The 15,305-nt window shown below is 59.5% G+C and overlaps 1 long non-coding RNA gene across 1 annotated transcript; it reads right to left on the bottom strand.

The window, feature by feature from the left end:
- Window positions 1-5,373: 5,373 nt before the first annotated feature.
- LOC144954267 (uncharacterized) lies at window positions 5,374-15,187 on the bottom strand. Its single transcript, XR_013641119.1, has 3 exons — window positions 15,064-15,187; window positions 12,915-13,019; window positions 5,374-5,640 (listed from the first exon to the last, which is right to left on the bottom strand). It is a non-coding gene; the product is annotated as an uncharacterized LOC144954267 (long non-coding RNA).
- Between the last annotated feature and the right edge of the window lie 118 nt (window positions 15,188-15,305).

The following is a 15,305-nucleotide window of genomic DNA, read 5'->3' as shown; positions in this document are numbered from 1 at the left end:
GAGTGAGTGGGTGAGTGGGTGGGTGAGTGGGTGAGTGAGTGGGTGAGTGGGTGAGTGGGTGGGTGAGTGGGTGGGTGAGTGAGTGGGTGAGTGAGTGAGTGGGTGGGTGGGTGGGTGAGTGGGTGGGTGGGTGGGTGGGTGGGTGGGTGAGTGAGTGGGTGGGTGAGTGGGTGAGTGGGTGGGTGGGTGGGTGGGTGGGTGAGTGGGTGGGTGGGTGGGTGGGTGGGTGGGTGGGTGAGTGAGTGGGTGGGTGGGTGGGTGAGTGAGTGGGTGGGTGAGTGGGTGGTGGGTGAGTGAGTGGGTGAGTGGGTGAGTGAGTGGGTGGGTGGGTGAGTGAGTGGGTGGGTGAGTGGGTGGGTGGGTGAGTGAGTGGGTGGGTGAGAGAGTGAGTGAGTGAGTGGGTGAGTGAGTCGATGGGTGAGTGGGTGGGTGAGTGGGTGAGTGAGAGAGTGGGTGGGTGTGTGAGTGGGTGGGTGAGTGAGTGGGTGGGTGAGTGAGTGGGTGAGAGAGTGAGAGAGTGGGTGGGTGAGTGAGTCGATGGGTGAGTGGGTGGGTGAGTGGGTGAGTGAGAGAGTGGGTGGGTGTGTGGGTGTGTGAGTGGGTGGGTGTGTGAGTGGGTGGGTGAGTGAGTGGGTGAGAGAGTGAGAGAGTGAGTGGGTGGGTGAGTGGGTGGGTGAGTGAGTGGGTGGGTGAGTGGGTGGGTGAGTGGGTGGGTGAGAGAGTGAGTGAGTGAGTGGGTGAGTGAGTCGATGGGTGAGTGGGTGGGTGAGTGGGTGAGTGAGTGAGAGAGTGGGTGGGTGTGTGAGTGGGTGAGTGGGTGGGTGAGTGGGTGGGTGAGTGAGTGGGTGAGAGAGTGAGAGAGTGGGTGGGTGGGTGTGTGAGTGGGTGAGTGGGTGGGTGAGTGGGTGGGTGAGTGAGTGGGTGAGTGGGTGGGTGAGTGAGTGGGTGAGTGAGTGGGTGAGTGAGTGGGTGAGTGAGTGGGTGAGTGAGTGGGTGAATGGGTGGGTGGGCAAGAGAGTGAGTGTGTGAGATGATGGTTGAGTGAATGGATGGGTGAGTGGGTGGATGGGTGAGTGAGTGGATAAGTGGATGAGTGGGTGGATGGGTGTGTGGGTGAGTGTGTGGGTGAGTGTGTGGGTGAGTGTGTGGGTGAGTGTGTGGGTGAGTGTGTGTGTGAGTGGGTGAGTGAATAAGTGGGTGGGTGGGTGGGGGAGTGAGTGGGTGAGTGAGTGGGTGAATGGGTGGGTGAGTGAGTGGATGGGTGAGTGTGTGGGTGAGTGTGTGGGTGAGTGACACAGTGAACCCCACCCACCCACATGGACACCGTGAACCCCACCCACCCACACGGCCATCGTGAACTCTTCCCCCAAGCAACAAGGTTGGACATCTTAGTGTCTGTGTGTGTGTCTGTGTCTCTCTGTGACTCTAAACCTCAACATCTGAGTGTCTGTGTGTGTCTGTGTCTCTCTGTGACTCTAAACCTCAACATCTGAGTGTCTGTGTGTGTGTCTGTGTCTCTCTGTGACTCTATACCTCAACATCTGAGTGTCTCTGTGTGTGTCTGTGTCTCTCTGTGACTCTAAACCCCAACATCTGAGTGTCTGTGTGTCTGTGTCTCTCTGTGACTCTATACCTCAACATCTGAGTGTCTGTGTGTGTGTCTGTGTCTCTCTGTGACTCTAAACCTCAACATCTGAGTGTCTCTGTGTGTGTCTGTGTCTCTCTGCGACTCTAAACCTCAACATCTGAGTGTCTCTGTGTGTGTCTGTGTCTCTCTGTGACTCTAAACCTCAACATCTGAGTGTCTGTGTGTGTGTCTGTGTCTCTCTGCGACTCTAAACCTCAACATCTGAGTGTCTCTGTGTGTGTCTCTGTGTCTCTCTGTGACTCTAAACCTCAACATCTGAGTGTCTGTGTGTGTGTCTGTGTCTCTCTGCGACTCTAAACCTCAACATCTGAGTGTCTCTGTGTGTGTCTGTGTCTCTCTGCGACTCTAAACCTCAACATCTGAGTGTCTGTGTGTGTCTCTGTGTCTCTCTGTGACTCTAAACCTCAACATCTGAGTGTCTCTGTGTGTGTCTGTGTCTCTCTGCGACTCTAAACCTCAACATCTGAGTGTCTGTGTGTGTGTCTGTGTCTCTCTGCGACTCTAAACCTCAACATCTGAGTGTCTCTGTGTGTGTCTGTGTCTCTCTGCGACTCTAAACCTCAACATCTGAGTGTCTCTGTGTCTCTGTGTCTCTCTGTGACTCTAAACCTCAACATCTGAGTGTCTGTGTGTGTGTCTGTGTCTGTCTGTGACTCTAAACCTCAACATCTGAGTGTCTGTGTGTGTGTCTGTGTCTCTCTGTGACTCTAAACCTCAACATCTGAGTGTCTGTGTGTGTCTCTGTGTCTCTCTGTGACTCTAAACCTCAACATCTGAGTGTCTGTGTGTGTGTGTCTGTGTCTCTCTGTGACTCTAAACCTCAACATCTGAGTGTCTCTGTGTGTGTCTGTGTCTCTCTGTGACTCTAAACCTCAACATCTGAGTGTCTGTGTGTGTGTCTGTGTCTGTCTGTGACTCTAAACCTCAACATCTGAGTGTCTGTGTGTGTCTCTGTGTCTCTCTGTGACTCTATACTTCAACATCTGAGTGTCTCTGTGTGTGTCTCTGTGTCTCTCTGTGACTCTAAACCTCAACATCTGAGTGTCTGTGTGTGTGTCTGTGTCTGTCTGTGACTCTAAACCTCAACATCTGAGTGTCTGTGTGTGTCTCTGTGTCTGTCTGTGACTCTAAACCTCAACATCTGAGTGTCTGTGTGTGTCTCTGTGTCTCTCTGTGACTCTAAACCTCAACATCTGAGTGTCTCTGTGTGTGTGTCTGTGTCTCTCTGTGACTCTAAACCTCAACATCTGAGTGTCTCTGTGTCTCTGTGTCTCTCTGTGACTCTAAACCTCAACATCTGAGTGTCTGTGTGTGTGTCTGTGTCTCTCTGTGACTCTAAACCTCAACATCTGAGTGTCTCTGTGTGTGTCTGTGTCTCTCTGTGACTCTATACCTCAACATCTGAGTGTCTGTGTCTGTGTCTCTCTGTGACTCTAAACCTCAACATCTGAGTGTCTGTGTGTGTGTCTGTGTCTCTCTGTGACTCTAAACCTCAACATCTGAGTGTCTGTGTGTGTCTGTGTCTCTCTGCGACTCTATACCTCAACATCTGAGTGTCTGTGTGTGTGTCTGTGTCTCTCTGTGACTCTATACCTCAACATCTGAGTGTCTCTGTGTGTCTCTGTGTCTCTCTGTGACTCTAAACCTCAACATCTGAGTGTCTGTGTGTGTCTGTGTCTCTCTGTGACTCTAAACCTCAACATCTGAGTGTCTGTGTGTGTCTCTCTCCGTGTCTCTCTGTGACTCTAAACCTCAACATCTGAGTGTCTGTGTGTGTGTCTGTGTCTCTCTGCGACTCTAAACCTCAACATCTGAGTGTCTGTGTGTGTGTCTGTGTCTCTCTGCGACTCTATACCTCAACATCTGAGTGTCTGTGTGTGTGTCTGTGTCTCTCTGTGACTCTAAACCTCAACATCTGTGTGTCTCTGTGTGTCTCTGTGTGTGTCTGTGTCTCTCTGTGACTCTAAACCTCAACATCTGAGTGTCTGTGTGTGTGTCTGTGTCTCTCTGTGACTCTATACCTCAACATCTGAGTGTCTGTGTGTGTGTCTGTGTCTCTCTGTGACTCTAAACCTCAACATCTGAGTGTCTGTGTGTGTGTCTGTGTCTCTCTGTGACTCTAAACCTCAACATCTGAGTGTCTGTGTGTGTGTCTGTGTCTCTCTGACTCTATACCTCAACATCTGAGTGTCTGTGTGTGTGTCTGTGTCTCTCTGTGACTCTAAACCTCAACATCTGAGTGTCTCTGTGTGTGTCTGTGTCTGTCTGTGACTCTATACCTCAACGCCTTAGTCTCCCCCCATCCCCCCGTGTCTCTCCCCGTGTGTCTCTCTCCTCCCCCCCGTGTCTCTCTACCCCTGTGTCTTTCCCCCCGTGTCTCTCCCCCCGTGTCTCTCCCTGTGTCTCTCCCCCCCCCCCCCCCGTCTCTCCCCGTGTCTCTCCCCCCACCCCGTGTCTCTCCCCGTGTCTCTCTCCCCGTGTCTTTCTCTCTCCCTGTGTCTCTCCGTCTCTCTCCCTCCATGTCTCCCCGTGTCTCTCCCCCCGTGTCTCTCCCCGTGTCTCTCTCCCCGTGTCTTTCTCTCCGTGTCTCTCTTCGTGTCTCTCTCCCCGTGTCTCTCCTCCCGTGTCTCTCCCCCCGTGTCTCTCCCCCCGTGTCTCTCTTCGTGTCTCTCCCCGTGTCTCTCCCCCCCCCCCCGTGTCTCTCTCTCCCCGTGTCTCTCTCCCTGTGTCTCTCCGTCTCTCTCCCCGTGTGTCTCTCCCCGTGTCTCTCCCCCCATGTCTCTCTCCCACACCCCCCCCCCCCGTGTCTCTCTCCCCGTGTCTCTCTCCCCGTGTCTCTCTCCCCGTGTCTCTCTCCCCGTGTCTCTCTCCCCGTGTCTCTCCCCCCGTGTCTCTCCCCCCGTGTCTCTCCCCCCGTGTCTCTCTTCGTGTCTCTCCCCGTGTCTCTCCCCCCCCCCCCGTGTCTCTCTCTCCCCGTGTCTCTCTCCCTGTGTCTCTCCGTCTCTCTCCCCGTGTGTCTCTCCCCCCGTGTCTCTCCCCCCATGTCTCTCTCCCACACCCCCCCCCCCCGTGTCTCTCTCCCCGTGTCTCTCTCCCCGTGTCTCTCTCCCCGTGTCTCTCCCTCCGTGTCTCTCCCCCCGTGTCTCTCTTCGTGTCTCTCCCCCCCCCCCCGTGTCTCTCTCTCCCCGTGTCTCTCTCCCCGTGTCTCTCTGTCTGTCTCCCCGTGTCTCTCCCCGTGTCTCTCTCCCACACCCCCCCCCCCCCCGTGTCTCTCCCCGTGTCTCTCTCCCTGTGTCTCTCAGTCTCTCTCCCCGTGTCTCTCCCCGTGTCTCTCCCCCCATGTCTCTCTCCCACACCCCCCCCCCCCGTGTCTCTCTCCCCGCGTCTCTCCCCCCGTGTCTCTCCCCCCATGTCTCTCTCCCACACCCCCCCCCCCGTGTCTCTCCCCCCGTGTCTCTCTTCGTGTCTCTCCCCGTGTCTCTCCCCCCCCCCCCGTGTCTCTCTCTCCCCGTGTCTCTCTCCCCGTGTCTCTCTGTCTGTCTCCCCGTGTCTCTCCCCGTGTCTCTCTCCCACACCCCCCCCCCCCCGTGTCTCTCCCCGTGTCTCTCTCCCTGTGTCTCTCAGTCTCTCTCCCCGTGTGTCTCTCCCCCCGTGTCTCTCCCCCCATGTCTCTCTCCCACACCCCCCCCCCCCCCGTGTCTCTCTCCCCGTGTCTCTCTCCCCGTGTCTCTCTCCCCGTGTCTCTCTCCCCGTGTCTCTCTCCCCGTGTCTCTCTCCCCGTGTCTCTCTCCCCGTGTCTCTCCCCCCGTGTTTGTCTATCACTGGCGGCACCGGGCCGTTGTCCGTCACTGGTACCAGGGCGTCTTGCGCACCCATCGCAGCGCGAGGCCAGCGTCGGTGCGAATCTTGATGGACGCCGCCTCGGCCTCACGCACCGTCTCCTTAACGGACTGCATCAGGTTCTGCGCATTGTGAACCAGCATCTCGGTGGCCTGGTGAGAGAGACACGGGGTGAGAGACACGGGGAGAGAGAGAGACACGGGGAGAGAGACACGGGGAGAGAGAGACACGGGGAGAGAGACACGGGGAGAGAGACACGGGGTGAGAGAGAGAGACACGGGGAGAGAGAGAGACACGGAGAGAGAGAGAGAGACACGGGGTGAGAGACACGGGGAGAGAGAGAGACACGGGGTGAGTGAGAGACACGGGGAGAGAGAGAGACACGGGGTGAGAGACACGGTGAGAGAGAGAGAGACACGGGGAGAGAGAGAGACACGGGGTGAGAGACACGGGGAGAGAGAGAGACACGGGGTGAGTGAGAGACACGGGGAGAGAGAGAGACACGGGGTGAGAGACACGGTGAGAGAGAGAGAGACACGGGGAGAGAGAGAGACACGGGGAGAGAGACACGGGGAGAGAGAGAGACACGGTGAGAGAGAGAGAGAGACAGAGACACGGTGAGAGAGAGAGAGACAGAGACACGGAGAGAGAGACACGGGGTGAGAGACACGGGGGGTGAGAGAGAGAGACACGGGGAGAGAGAGAGACACGGGGTGAGAGACACGGGGTGAGAGAGAGAGAGACACGGGGAGAGAGAGAGACACGGGGTGAGAGACACGGGGTGAGAGAGAGACACGGTGAGAGAGAGAGAGACAGAGACACGGAGAGAGAGACACGGGGTGAGAGAAACGGGGAGAGAGAGAGACACGGGGAGAGAGAGAGACACGGGGTGAGAGACACGGGGTGAGAGAGAGAGACACGGGGAGAGAGAGAGACACGGGGTGAGAGACACGGGGAGAGAGAGACACGGTGAGAGAGAGAGAGACAGAGACACGGAGAGAGAGAGAGACAGAGACACGGAGAGAGAGAGAGACACGGGGTGAGAGACACGGGGTGAGAGAGAGAGAGACACGGGGAGAGAGAGAGACACGGGGTGAGAGACACGGGGTGAGAGAGAGACACGGTGAGAGAGAGAGAGACAGAGACACGGAGAGAGAGAGAGACAGAGACACGGAGAGAGAGACACGGGGTGAGAGAAACGGGGAGAGAGAGAGACACGGGGAGAGAGAGAGACACGGGGTGAGAGACACGGGGTGAGAGAGAGAGACACGGGGAGAGAGAGAGACACGGGGTGAGAGACACGGGGTGAGAGAGAGACACGGTGAGAGAGAGAGAGACAGAGACACGGAGAGAGAGAGAGACAGAGACACGGAGAGAGAGACACGGGGTGAGAGACAAGGGGTGAGAGAGAGAGAGACACGGGGAGAGAGAGAGACACGGGGTGAGAGACACGGGGTGAGAGAGAGAGACACGGGGAGAGAGAGAGACACGGGGTGAGAGACACGGGGAGAGAGAGAGACACGGGGAGAGAGACACGGGGAGAGAGAGACACGGTGAGAGAGAGAGAGACAGAGACACGGAGAGAGAGAGAGACAGAGACACGGAGAGAGAGACACGGGGTGAGAGACACGGGGTGAGAGAGAGAGAGACACGGGGAGAGAGAGAGACACGGGGTGAGAGACACGGGGTGAGAGAGAGACACGGGGAGAGAGAGAGACACGGGGTGAGAGACACGGGGTGAGAGAGAGACACGGTGAGAGAGAGAGAGACAGAGACACGGAGAGAGAGAGAGACAGAGACACGGAGAGAGAGACACGGGGTGAGAGACACGGGGTGAGAGAGAGAGAGACACGGGGAGAGAGAGAGACACGGGGTGAGAGACACGGGGTGAGAGAGAGAGACACGGGGAGAGAGAGAGACACGGGGTGAGAGACACGGGGAGAGAGAGAGACACGGGGTGAGTGAGAGAGAGACACGGGGAGAGAGAGAGACAGAGACACGGAGAGAGAGAGAGACACGGGGTGAGACATGGGGAGAGAGAGAGAGAGACACGGGGAGAGAGAGAGAGACACGGGGTGAGAGACACGGGGTGAGAGAGAGACACGGGGAGAGAGAGAGACACGGGGTGAGAGACACGGGGAGAGAGAGAGACACGGGGTGAGAGAGAGAGAGAGACACGGGGTGAGTGAGAGAGAGACACGGGGAGAGAGAGAGACACGGGGTGAGAGACACGGGGTGAGAGAGAGAGAGACACGGGGAGAGAGAGAGACACGGGGTGAGAGACACGGGGAGAGAGAGAGACACGGGGTGAGAGACACGGGGAGAGAGAGAGACACGGGGTGAGAGACACGGGGAGAGAGAGAGACAGAGACACGGAGAGAGAGAGAGACAGAGACACGGAGAGAGAGAGACACGAGGTGAGTGAGAGAGAGACACGGGGTGAGTGAGAGAGAGACACGGCGGGGAGAGAGACACGGGGTGAGAGAGACACGGGGTGAGAGAGAGAGAGAGACACGGGGAGAGAGAGAGACACGGGGTGAGAGACACGGGGAGAGAGACACGGGGTGAGAGAGAGAGAGAGACACGGGGAGAGAGAGAGACACGGGGAGAGAGAGAGACAGAGACACGGGGAGAGAGAGAGACAGAGACACGGAGAGAGAGAGAGACAGAGACACGGGGAGAGAGAGAGACAGAGACACGGGGAGAGAGAGAGACAGAGACACGGAGAGAGAGAGAGACACGGGGTGAGTGAGAGAGAGACACGGGGTGAGAGACACGGGGTGAGAGAGAGAGACACGGAGAGAGAGAGAGACACGGGGTGAGAGACACGGGGTGAGAGAGAGAGACACGGGGAGAGAGAGAGACACGGGGTGAGAGACACGGGGTGAGAGAGAGACACGGTGAGAGAGAGAGAGACAGAGACACGGAGAGAGAGAGACACGAGGTGAGTGAGAGAGAGACACGGGGTGAGTGAGAGAGAGACACGGCGGGGAGAGAGACACGGGGTGAGAGAGACACGGGGTGAGAGAGAGAGAGAGACACGGGGAGAGAGAGAGACACGGGGTGAGAGAGACACGGGGTGAGAGAGAGAGACACGGGGGTGAGAGAGAGACACGGGGAGAGACACGGGGTGAGAGAGAGACACGGGGTGAGAGAGAGAGAGAGAGACACGGGGAGAGAGAGAGACACGGGGGTGAGAGAGACACGGGGTGAGAGGAGAGAGACACGGGGTGAGAGAGAGACACGGGGAGAGACACGGGGTGAGAGAGAGACACGGGGTGAGAGAGAGAGAGGAGAGAGACACGGGTGAGAGAGACACGGGGAGAGACACGGGGTGAGAGAGACACGGGGGGAGAGAGACACGGGGGGAGAGAGACACGGGTGAGAGAGACACGGTGAGAGAGGAGACACGGTGGAGAGAGAGACACGGGGAGAGAGAGACACGGGGAGAGAGACACGGGGAGAGAGACACGGGGAGAGAGGACACGGGGAGAGAGACACGGGGAGAGAGACACGGGGAGAGAGACACGGGGAGAGAGACACGGGAGAGAAACACGGGGAGAGAGACACGGGGGGAGAGAGACACGGGGAGAGAGACACGGGGGAGAGAGAGACACGGGGAGAGAGAGACACGGGGAGAGAGACACGGGGAGAGAGACACGGGAGAGAGAAGACACGGGGAGAGAGAAAGACACGGGGAGAGAGAAAGACACGGGGAGAGAGACACGGGGGAGAGAGACACGGGGAGAGAGACACGGGGGAGAGAAGACACGGGAGAGAGAGACACGGGGAGAGAGACACGGGGTGAGAGAGACACGGAGGAGAGAGACACGGAGAGAGAGAGACACGGAGAGAGAGACACGGGGTGAGAGAGACACGGGGGGAGAGAGACACGGAGAGAGAGACACGGAAAGAGAGAGACACGGAGAGAGAGACACGGAGAGAGAGACACGGGGAGAGAGACACGGGAGAGAGACACGGGGGGAGAGACACGGGGGGAGAGACACGGGGAGAGAGACACGGGGGAGAGACACGGGGTGAGAGAGACACGGAGAGAGAGACACGGAGAGAGAGAGACACGGTTGAGAGAGACACGGGGAGAGAGAGACACGGAGAGAGAGACACGGGGAGAGAGACACGGGTGAGAGAGACACGGGGTGAGAGAGACACGGGGGGAGAGAGACACGGGGGAGAGAGACACGGGGGGAGAGAGACACGGGGGGAGAGACACGGGGGAGAGACACGGGGGGAGAGACACGGAGAGAGAGACACGGGGAGAGAGACACGGGGAGAGAGACACGGGGAGAGAGAAAGACACGGGGAGAGAGACACGGGGGGAGAGACACGGAGAGAGAGACACGGGGAGAGAGACACGGGGAGAGAGACACGGGGAGAGAGAAAGACACGGGGAGAGAGACACGGGGGGAGAGACACGGAGAGAGAGACACGGGGAGAGAGACACGGGGAGAGAGAGACACGGGGAGAGAGAGACACGGGGAGAGAGACACGGGGAGAGAGACACGGGGAGAGAGACACGGGAGAGAGAAAGACACGGAGAGAGAGACACGGGGAGAGAGACACGGTGAGAGAGGACACGGTGAGAGAGACACGGAAAGAGAGAGACACGGAGAGAGAGACACGGTGAGAGAGACACGGGGAGAGAGAGACACGGAGAGAGAGACACGGGGTGAGAGAGAGAGACACGGGGTGAGAGAGACACGGGGTGAGAGAGAGAGAGACACGGGGAGAGACACGGGGTGAGAGAGACACGGGGAGAGACACGGGGGAGAGAGACACGGGGGGAGAGAGACACGGGGTGAGAGAGAGAGACACGGGGTGAGAGATAGACACGGGGAGAGACACGGGGTGAGAGAGACACGGGGAGAGACACGGGGGGAGAGAGACACGGGGGGAGAGAGACACGGGGGGAGAGAGACACGGGGGGAGAGAGAGACACGGGGAGAGACACGGGGAGAGAGAGAGACACGGGAGGAGAGAGAGAGAGACACGGGGAGAGAGAGAGAGAGACACGGGGAGAGAGAGAGAGAGACACGGGGAGAGAGAGAGAGACGGGGGAGAGAGAGAGAGACACGGGGAGAGAGAGAGAGACACGGGAGAGAGAGAGACACACGGAGAGAGAGAGAGACACACGGGGAGAGAGAGAGAGACACGGGGAGAGAGAGAGAGACACGGGGAGAGACACGGGGATGAGAGAGAGACACGGGGAGAGAGAGAGAGACACGGGGAGAGACACGGGAGAGAGAGAGACACGGGGAGAGAGAGAGAGAGACACGGGGAGAGAGAGAGAGACACGGGGAGAGAGAGAGACACGGGGAGAGAGAGAGAGACACGGGGAGAGAGAGAGAGACACGGGGAGAGAGAGAGAGACACGGGGAGAGAGAGAGAGACACACGGAGGAGAGAGAGAGAGACACACGGGGAGAGAGAGAGAGACACGGGGAGAGACACGGGGAGAGAGAGAGACACGGGGAGAGAGAGAGAGAGAGACACGGGGAGAGAGAGAGAGACACGGGGAGAGAGAGAGAGACACGGAGAGAGAGAGAGACACACGGGGAGAGAGAGAGAGACACGGGGAGAGAGAGAGAGAGACACGGGGAGAGAGAGAGAGAGACACGGGGAGAGAGAGAGAGAGACACGGGGAGAGAGAGAGAGACACGGGGAGAGAGAGAGAGACACGGGGAGAGACACGGGGAGAGAGAGAGGACACGGGGAGAGAGAGAGAGAGACACGGGGAGAGAGAGAGAGACACGGGGAGAGAGAGAGAGACACGGGGAGAGAGAGAGAGACACGGGGAGAGAGAGAGAGACACGGGGAGAGAGAGAGAGAGACACGGGGAGAGAGAGAGAGACACGGGAGAGAGAGAGAGACACGGGGAGAGACACGGGGAGAGAGAGAGACACGGGGGGAGGAGAGAGAGAGAGAGACACGGGGAGAGAGAGAGAGACACGGGGGAGAGAGAGAGAGACACGGGGAGAGAGAGAGACACGGGGAGAGAGAGAGACACGGGGAGAGAGAGAGACACGGGGAGAGAGACACGGGGAGAGACACGGGGAGAGAGAGAGAGAGACACGGGGAGAGAGAGAGAGACACGGGGAGAGAGAGAGAGACACACGGGGAGAGAGAGAGACACACGGGGAGAGAGAGAGAGACACGGGGAGAGACACGGGGAGAGAGAGAGACACGGGGGGAGAGAGAGAGAGAGAGACACGGGGAGAGAGAGAGAGACACGGGGAGAGAGAGAGAGACACGGGGAGAGAGAGAGACACGGGGAGAGAGAGAGACACGGGGAGAGAGAGAGACACGGGGAGAGAGAGAGACACGGGGAGAGAGACACGGGGAGAGACACGGGGAGAGAGAGAGACACGGGGAGAGAGAGAAGAGAGAGACACGGGGAGAGAGAGAGAGAGACACGGGGAGAGAGAGAGAGAGACACGGGGAGAGAGAGAGAGAGACACGGGGAGAGAGAGAGAGAGACAACGGGGAGAGAGAGAGAGAGACACGGGGAGAGAGAGAGAGACACGGGGAGAGAGAGAGAGAGACACGGGGAGAGAGAGAGAGACACGGGGAGAGAGAGAGAGAGACACGGGGAGAGAGAGAGAGACACGGGGAGAGAGAGAGAGACACGGGGAGAGAGAGAGAGAGACACGGGGAGAGAGAGAGAGACACGGGGAGAGACACGGGGAGAGAGAGAGAGACACGGGGGGCAGAGAGAGAGAGAGACACGGGGAGAGAGAGAGAGAGACACGGGGAGAGAGAGAGAGGACACGGGGGAGAGAGAGAGACACGGGGAGAGAGAGAGACACGGGGAGAGAGAGAGACACGGGGAGAGAGACACGGGGAGAGACACGGGGAGAGAGAGAGAGAGACACGGGGAGAGAGAGAGAGAGACACGGGGAGAGAGAGAGAGACACGGGGAGAGAAGAGAGAGAGACACGGGGAGAGAGAGAGAGACACGGGGAGAGAGAGAGAGAGACACGGGGAGAGAGAGAGAGACACGGGGAGAGAGAGAGAGAGAGACACGGGGAGAGAGAGAGAGAGACACGGGGAGGAGAGAGAGACACGGGAGAGAGACACGGGGAGAGAGAGAGAGAGACACGGGGAGAGAGAGAGAGAGACACGGGGAGAGAGAGAGAGAGACACGGGGAGAGAGAGAGAGACACGGGGAGAGACTCAGACCCAGCATGGTGGTGAGTAGTGGTAGTAGTTAGTAGTACTAAGTTAGTAGTACTAAGTTAGTAGTACTAAGTTAGTAGTACTAAGTTAGTAGTACTAAGTTAGTAGTACTAAGTTAGTAGTACTAAGTTAGTAGTACTAAGTTAGCAGTACTAAGTTAGTAGTACTAAGTTAGTAGTACTAAGTTAGTAGTACTAAGTGAGTAGTACTAACTAGTACTAGTTAGTTAGTACCTGCTCAGACTCCTCATCACTGATGTTGGTGCGACCCAGCATCGTCGCCTTGACGGTCGACAGGATCTTGAGCTGCGTGGAGATGGTGGGGATCCGCTCACAAACCTGTGGGGGGAGGGGAGAGGGAGAGGGGAGTGGGGGGAGGGGGGGGGGAGGGGGGGGGAGGGGGGGGGAGGGGGGGGGAGGGGAGGGGGGGGGGAAGGGGAGGGGGGGGGATGAGAAGGAAGGGAGTAGTGAGTAGAGTTGGCATTTTTCCTGTGGATTCCTCACCACAGATTAGCAGCTTGGAGACATGAGGTGACACCCACCCACCCACCCATTCACCCACCCACCCACCCACCTACTCACCCATCCATTCACCCACCCACCCACCCATTCACCCACCCACCCACCCACCCATTCACCCACCCACCCACCCACCCATTCACCCACCCACCCACCCACCCATTCACCCACCCACCCACCCACCCATTCACCCACCCACCCACCCACCCACCCATTCACCCACCCACCCACCCACCCACCCATTCACCCACCCACCCACCCATTCACCCACCCACCCATTCACCCACCCACCCACCCACTCACCCACCACCCACTCACCCACCCACCCACCCACCCACCCACTCACCCACCCACCCACCCACCAATCACCACCCACCCACCCATTCACCCACCCACCCACCCATTCACCCACCCACCCACCCATTCACCCACCCACCCACCCACCCATTCATCCACCCACCCACCCACCCATTCACCCACCCACCACCCACCCACCCATTCACCCACCCACCCACCCACCCATTCATTCACCCACCCACCCACCCACCCATTCACCCACCCACCCACCCATTCACCCACCCACCCATTCACCCATTCACCCACCCACCCACCCACCCATTCACCCACCCACCCACCCACCCACCCATTCACCCACCCACCCACCCACCCATTCACCCACCCACCCACCCACCCATTCACCCACCCACCCACCCATTCACCCCCCACCCACCCACCCATTCACCCACCCACCCACCCACCCATTCACCCACCATTCACCCACCCACCACCCACCCATTCAACCCACCCACCACCCACCCATTCACCCACCACCCACCCACCCATTCACCCACCCACCCACCCACCCATTCACCCACCCACCCACCCACCCATTCACCCACCCACCCACCCACCCACCCATTCACCCACCCACCCACCCACCCACCCATTCACCCACCCACCCACCCACCCATTCACCCATTCACCCACCCACCCACCCACTCACCCACCCACTCACCCACCCACCCACCCCCACTCACCCACCCACCCACCCGCCCACTCACCCACCCACTCAGCCGCTCACACTCACCCACCCACTCACCCACCCACCCACCCACCCCGCCCACTCACCCACCCACTCAGCCGCTCATTCACCCACCCACTCACCCGCTCACCCACCCACCCGCTCACACCGCCCACCCGCCCACCCGCTCACCCGCCACCCACTCACCCGCCCACCCACTCACCCGCTCACCCACCCACCCACTCACCCACCCACCCACTCACCCACCCACCCACTCACCCACCCCACCCACTCACCCACCCACCCACTCACCCACCCACCCACCCACTCACCCACCCACCCACTCACCCACCACCCACTCCCTGCAGGAGGTTGGTGCGTATCCGCTTGTCTGTGCACTGCTTGGCCACCTCCTTGGCCAGCCCCGTGACCTCATCCGAGGCCTTGGCAATGTCCTTGGCGCACTGGATCAGCGCTCGCTTGTTCACCCACCCACTCACCCACCCACCCACCCCACCCACTCACCTCACCCACCCACCCACCACCCACTCACCCACTCACCCACCCACCCACCCACCCACCCACTCACCCACCCACACCACCCACCCACCCACTCACCCACCCACCACACCACCCACCCACCCACCCACCACCCACCACCCACCCACCCACTCACCCACCCACCCACCCACTCACCCACCCACCCACCCACTCACCCACCCACCCACTCACCCACTCACCCACCCACCCACTCACTCACCCACCCACCCACTCACCCACCCACCCACCCACCCACTCACCCACCCACCCACCCACTCACCCACCCACCCACCCCCCCACTACCTGCAGGAGGTTGGTGCGTATCCGCTTGTCTGTGCACTGCTTGGCCACCTCCTTGGCCAGCCCCGTGACCTCATCCGAGGCCTTGGCAATGTCCTTGGCGCACTGGATCAGCGCTCGCTTGTTCACCCACCCACTCACCCACCCACCCACTCACCCACCCACCCACTCACCCACCCACCCACCCACCCACCCACCCACTCACCCACCCACCCACCCACCCACTCACCCACCCACCCACCCAC

The sequence above is a fragment of the Lampetra fluviatilis genome, unplaced genomic scaffold (assembly GCF_964198595.1).
Source record: "Lampetra fluviatilis unplaced genomic scaffold, kcLamFluv1.1 SCAFFOLD_1459, whole genome shotgun sequence".
NCBI lineage: Eukaryota > Metazoa > Chordata > Hyperoartia > Petromyzontiformes > Petromyzontidae > Lampetra > Lampetra fluviatilis.
Note: the sequence above shows the minus strand (reverse complement) of the source record. Positions and strands in the feature narration are given on the sequence as shown.